The following is a 7,044-nucleotide window of genomic DNA, read 5'->3' on the forward strand; positions in this document are numbered from 1 at the left end:
ATCACTAATAATCTTCACACTCTTGAGATCAAACAGATACGGATTAAGATCTACGACGGTCAATCCTAAAACTAAATTAGAGAGCCTATTGAGCTTCAAAGACAACATAGTCTGTCTCCCCTCTCCAACAGTCATGAGATGAGTCACCAACGTCTGCACCCATGGTGTCTCTGTGCCACTTGTAGCCCTGTTTTTGGGATCCAATGCACTGATGTGCTCCTTCTCTTGCTTGGCATTTTCCAACAATGTATCCGAAATGGGAACAAATTCTCAAACCTCTTCTTTTTTTTTATCGAAGCGAATAATCCCCAATCTCTGGTATGATGTCCCACTCCTTGATGGACAGTGTATACAATTTCCTCTTAAGATCTACAAATTGCTTTGTAATTTTCGAGTTTGAGGCTCTGCACTTCTCAATCTCCTATGTTTCAACCTGGCCTTCTGCCAGTCCTTGTCGCGAGAGTCCATTCTTTAATCAAGTCTCTCCTAGATGGCATTGACTTTCTTGTCATCCTCAACATATTCGTTAAAGGAAAACAAATCCACATTGTTTCCCTAAAATTCATTGAACTTTTGGTTCTCATCATATTCCTTCTCATCGTCTACTTCTTCCTCCTCTTCAGCACCCACGGCACTGGAACCAGCCTTGCCCCTCCCTTTGCCTAATGTTGCATCGCCCATGGTGGTGGTAGATCGGTTTAGGGTGAGCCTCGCATGCCTGATATCAAACCGCGTGGTGAACACCATGGCCCCTCCCTCATCATCCCATATGGCCAGTCTCTGGTCTCAATATTTCTAAATTTAGGCTTTATCTTGCTTCCAAAGTTCTCTATAATGATTTCTTCAGATCCATGTGACCAGTAGCTATGAGTGGAAATATGTTTAACGAAAATCTAACTATGTTGGTGGTTGGTTCCATGGCATCATCATGGAGGACTCGAGGTAGTTCGCCTTTTGGTTTCAGGAAGGCATCGCCAATTAACAAGAAAGTGATGATCCCCCAGTATTCTTCCCTGGTTAGCTTCTTCTTATGGATCTAGCTATGGGATAATGAGATTTGTGACACCCTGTAGAGTGCGCAGCAAATTGCTTTCCAACAAGTTTACATATAATTACAATTTGTAACTCATGCCATTAAGGAGGTATGCTTGCCTTTGTAACTCATGCCATAAAGGAGGTATGCTTGCCTTTGTAACTCATGTCATAAAGGAGGTATGCTTGCATTTGTAACTCATGCCATAAAGAGGAGTATGTATGCCTTGAAGAAGAGAGAGTAACTTATGCATTGAAGAGTGCATAAGAGGAATATTTTATGACGAGTCTTTAATGCACCTAAGAGAGTGTAAAAGGAGTGCAACAAATCCATTATGAGAGAGAGAGGGTAACACATTATTAAGTGAGAGAGAGGGGAACGAGTGCCATCAAGGAGAGAGAGAGGTGCGAAGTGGCATGATAGAGTGCTAAGTAAGAAAGGTGACATGTATTTCCATTTTGATAATAATATTATAGTATCATAATGATAATAATAATACTAATAATAACGATAATATTGATGATTAAGTAAAAATTGAACAATTAAGATTGATTAAGGATAAATTGAGTGATTTTCCATCATCTATACTTGATTATCAATTGAAGCAAGGATATTTACTAATTTTGGAAAGTCATGCTTGAAATGATAGACATGACTTTCTATTTTTAGAAAGTCACTCTAGAATTGTCAGAAATGGGATTTTGTTCAAGGAAATTCATCCCTTAGCTGCCAATTTTCAACACAACCTCCAATCTTATTGATTGATGAACATTTTTTCATAAAATCAATTCCAATAAAATATTTGGCTATGCATCATGTATAGGATTTCTTTATATCTAGTTACTTTTAAAAATCCTTAATTTGGACTAAGACTTTTCCCTAGCCACAATCTCGCACACCCCACCCAGTGTTTTGCTTTCATGGCATCCCCTTGTCTTTCCTCTCAATGCCTAATGAATATTGTGGAATCAATGACCCCTCAAAGGCACTTTAGATCTAAGGATCACAACCCCCTATACCACCAAGGAAGTGGCTACTCCTTTGAAGGACTCAATTGCTCTACCTTCTAAAACACAAAAAGTAAAAAGTTCCAATCATGAACTACAACCTCTGATCTTATTGATTTCTAATAAAATATTTGGCCATGCATACATGTATAGGATTTATTTATATCTAGTTATTTTTAAAAATCCTTAACTTGGGCTAGGACGTTTCCCTAGCCACAATCCCGCACACCCCATGCAGTATTTTGCTTTCATGGCATCCCCTTGTCTTTCCTTCCAAGGCCTAATGAATATTGTGAGATCAATGACCCCTCAAAGGCACTCTAGAACTGAGGATCACAACCCCCTCTACCAGTAAGGAAGTAGCTACTCCTTTGAAGAACTTAATTGCTCTACTTTTGAACATTGTTCAACATCTTAGTATAATGGATGCATTGTTGCCTAAGAAGATTTTGAAGTTTCTCCACCCATTTTGTAGGTTGATCAACCCTCGTAGGAGACTCCCATCTAGAAATCTTGGGAAAATATTCTAATAAGGCTCTACCCACTGCTAGAAGTGTTGATGCATCTCAATCTCATCCCTATAATCACTTCATAGTTGAGAAGGATACCTCCCATCATTTGATGTGTCACTCCAATGGCCTTCACCTCAACACTTGAACCTACATCATTAGGCTTCACATGTGTGGAAACCACTTATTTAGGAAGAAGCCTACATTTACCCATGTGCTTATGGGTTCTTCATGGTGAAGTTTAACTCTATTGAAGGCAAGGAGCATATTCTTCACTTCATGTCTTGGTCTTTGGGGCATGTCAACTTATGCATGAGTACCACTACCTTGAATTCATTTGCAAACTCCTTGACTCCAATAATGTGGTTCATATTCGTAACCTACCTTTACAATTCTAGACACTTGCAGTTTTGGCCTCCATTAAAAATACTTGGGAAAAAAACCATTATGGATCTCCTAAAACTCTAAAAATTCATATCACAACCTATGTCAAGATATTCTTCAAAGTGGATTTCACATATGGATTATCGAAGAAATATGGAAACTAGACTATGAACAGGTTGCCTTCACATGTAGATAATGTTTTGTCTACAAGCACTTAGCATCTTCATGTCCTAATATTTGCCTTAGGATATCAAGAAACCCATAAGTCTTTTGTGGGGGGTGCAGAAAGTGAAAATAGTTGCAAGCCCACTAGATGGCAAGGTGCTAAGGACCATCGTCATTTGGTGGAACCCACCAAGGAATTGACGCATCAAGCAATAAGGAAGATTTAGTGAAGGAATTCCATGACATTAATATCTAGGTGCAGGATCAACTAAAGATTCAGGTGGGAGAAGAAAAGGAAAGGAGACAATCTATCCTAAAAAATGATTTGTGTGAAGCAACCAGGACTGTCAGACTATAGTGAAGAAAAGAAGAGAGAAGAAGGGAGGGAGCTTATGCTGCATTATATGACTTTATTCTCAAGGAAAATAGTAGTCCTTGAGGATGATCATCTTCACAACAATTCTACCCAGCATTGAAGACTGAAAAGTAAAAAGGTGGGTTCTAAAACATGCATAATGTGGGGTTTTGGATCAACATTATAACTAATCATTTGTTGTTTGGCAGCTCTAGCTTTTGTCAACGATACGCAAAGAAGAAATGTTTCACTCTTGTAATCTAAGCTAAAGGGTCAAAATCTCAATATCAGACACTACAAAAGACAAGTAACAATTGTGTGTATGACATAATCCTGCATATTATTTCTTTTGAATATAATCTCTATCTTCAAAAAAAATCCTTAGTTTTGACAGACATGAATCCCAAAATTTAATTGCACCTTGTCCTACATTTAAGTTTTAATAGTTGTGATAAACACTTCTCACTAACAATAATTGACATTCATAAGATATGATTCCTCTATGCAAATCCTGACCATGAACATTGAATACATCAACGGTAGAAAAGATAATCAACAAGGGCAATTTTTCTGGTTTTCAATGGATCTTCTCTAAAGAAATAAAAGTTCCAACACAGGATTAGTTGCAAGATTATTCAAAAAAAAAAATCCATGATTGTTAGTATTGTAGGGCCCTTTCTCACAATACATAATATTTTTTCCAGCTGAATTCTCTAAGAATCATGTACAATACAATAACATGTATGCATGGTATAGTACTCCTATGTTCTGGTCACTTCTGATTGGCAACTCTAGGGAACGTACATCAAAAACTAAAACTAAAACTATTGGAAAATACTAGAATTATGTGGATTTCAATGTTGTCTCAATACTTGAGAAATCAGATAAAGAACGCATGTACTAATATTGAATAGAAAAGAACAACGATTATCAGATTTTTTTTCGAGCACAATAATCTATGGGCATAATATTTTACCTCAGAGATGAAAAAGAATGGCAGCTTGCACTGCAATTAAAGATATGCAGAAAAGGGAACAAGAAGGAATTCTAGAATAAGTAAAAACAACAGAAATTCTCCCATAGGCCGCATTCAAATAAATGGACATAGTTGCAATAATGTAACTTTAAGATTTGGGAATGTACTAAACTCACACACATGTATATAGTTTTAGGAATAAAATGACACAAATTGCTTTCCAAATTTAGTATTTAACAGGCATAGCAGAGCAAAGATTGAGCATCTTCCAAACAACAGAAAATATCAGTACCAATTGCAAGCATTTTATCCTCCAATTAAGGTTGTGAACAAGTGGAAAAAACCTGTGAACAAGGGGTGGTGAGCACTCGTGATGGAGAAATGAGAGACCTTCAGCTGCTCCAATTGCTATCTTGAGACGTGTTATCCAATCCAGTGACTGTAAAGTATCTTCAGGTGAGTTTCCCTTTTTGTAAAGGGCATAAGAAAGATCTTCGTTTGGCATGTATTTGTACACAATAAGATTCTCATCTTCACGTTCCAAACAATGACCTAAAAGAGGCACTAACCTTGTGTGTGAAGCCCTCCCAAATATATCTAACTCTGCAAGATATCCATCTCTTCTGAATGATTTTAAATCAATCCTTTTTATAACAATAGGAACACCACCTTCCAACAACCCTTGATAGAGATCTCCTTAGTGGCCATGTTTTATGAGATTAGAAGCATTAAACTCTTTTGTATCCTGAAGCAACTACTCATAAGAAAAAGACTCTCTGAGGCTTGACAAACTAACTGAAATTCCAACTACTGATTGGCCTCCTCTGCGAACTGAAGGATTTACATCTCTTTCTGTGTGTCCAACGACAACCCTTCTCTCATGTTTAAGGACAAAGAAAACAAACACGATGACAAGTAGGACGAGGCCCAAGCCACCAAACACCCCTCCTAATATTGGTCCCAACCGTGTGTTTTTTGTAGAAGGGCTCTCCAATGGAGTTGGAGGGAAAACTGGAGCACTTGTAGGCCCTAACCCAGGAAAAGATAGACCCCTTGCAACATAGAATAATGTGCACATGAAAAGTGTCCATTGCTTCGCTGGTCCCTGTAAACAGTTTTCTTCATCGACCACTTGTGTGGAAGAGGCAAAGGTAGGTATTCTTTTCTCGAAGTAGTTATATGACAGATCTATCGCAACTAATTGAGGGAGCCTTGCAAGTCCAGATGGCAAGGAATCATAAAATAGATTATGAGATAGATTGATATCTGTGATATTGACCAAACTTGAGATGGAAATTGGCAATGGTTGTGTCAAATTGTTGTATGAAGGGTTTAAAGAAAGCAGGTTAATCAGTGAACCAAGAGATGTGGACAAATTTCCAGACAATTTGTTATGAGCCAAATTAAGTGCTCGGAGTGCAATACATTTGAAAATGTCACCGGGAATAACACCACTGAGAAAAAATTTTGCAAGAACCAAATTACTCAAATTGATAAGTCTCCCCAAGTCACTTGGAATAGGACCAGAGAGTTCATTGGAACCCAGATCAAGGTTCTTCAATGAAGAGAGATTGCCCAACTAACTTGGAATCAAACCACTGAAATAGTTATTGTCCAACTTCAGTTGTGTCAGACTTGACAAAACTCCAACACTGTCAGGAATTGGACCTTGCAAGTTATTTGCAGAAAGATCGAGATAAGTCATATTTGCCAAATTCGATAAAGTACTAGGTATATGTCCGGTCAAATTATTGGATGACAAATTCAGAGTTGTCAAACTGGATAGCCGCCCAAGCGTTGGAGGAATGGGTCCTGTGATATTGTTCCGCGACAACATTAGAACATTCAGATTGTATAAACTACCAAGTGAAATAGGAAGACCACCATTGACAGAGGTTGAGCTGAGATCCAGAGTCTTTAATGCACTGAGTTCGCCAAACCATACCAGTATGGAGCCAGGCAAGAGAAAGTGAGAAGCATTGAAGGTCTCCAGAAATGTAAGATTCTGCAAACCATCGACGACAAATTGTGGATTCCGTGACCCTACTACTGTCCTTTTGAATCCAGACAAGTTTATAGATATAACATGCCCTTCCCTGCATGTAATCCCTTTCCATACTTGGCAGGGATTGACCTTCTTAGGCCACTCCTTGCTCCTCAATCCCAAGGAAGCCCTCAAGTTGAAAAGAGCACTTAGCTCTGACCTGTTAATTGAGACCGATTATTGGCTAGGGCCTCCTTCTGCCAACAAAACACATTGTGAGGTCGAATGGAAGGTGTTGCATTCACCTCCCAAATTCATCAAAAGAGGCAACAATAACAGTAGAGCCCATTTCCAACATTTTGAATGTGCCATAGAAACCATGTAGTAGGAGGAAAGTCGTTGATCCCCTACTCTACCTATGTGCTCTAAAAAGCAGCATTTACAACACTATTACTCTTATTTATCACGCATAACAACTACCACTGCCATTGCAATACTACTCCTAATGACAATAAATGTGGGCATTTTTTTAGTAGATCAGACATTAGTAGTTTAACTGGTGACCACAACGACATATGTTCCTTTGCAGAGGGCCTTTATGCCTTGAGCAACCTCAATCAATCTGATCGAG

At 38.4% G+C, this 7,044-nt stretch overlaps 1 pseudogene; it reads right to left on the reverse strand.

Annotated features, from left to right (window-relative positions):
* Nucleotides 1–4,655: 4,655 nt before the first annotated feature.
* Nucleotides 4,656–6,794, reverse strand: LOC149219099 (putative LRR receptor-like serine/threonine-protein kinase At2g16250; annotated as a pseudogene).
* Nucleotides 6,795–7,044: the final 250 nt, after the last annotated feature.

Source organism: Pinus tabuliformis, chromosome Q (genome assembly GCF_031772625.1).
Source record: "Pinus tabuliformis cultivar Carrire ecotype Pingquan chromosome Q, CPIR1, whole genome shotgun sequence".
Classification (NCBI taxonomy): Eukaryota; Viridiplantae; Streptophyta; class Pinopsida; order Pinales; family Pinaceae; genus Pinus; species Pinus tabuliformis.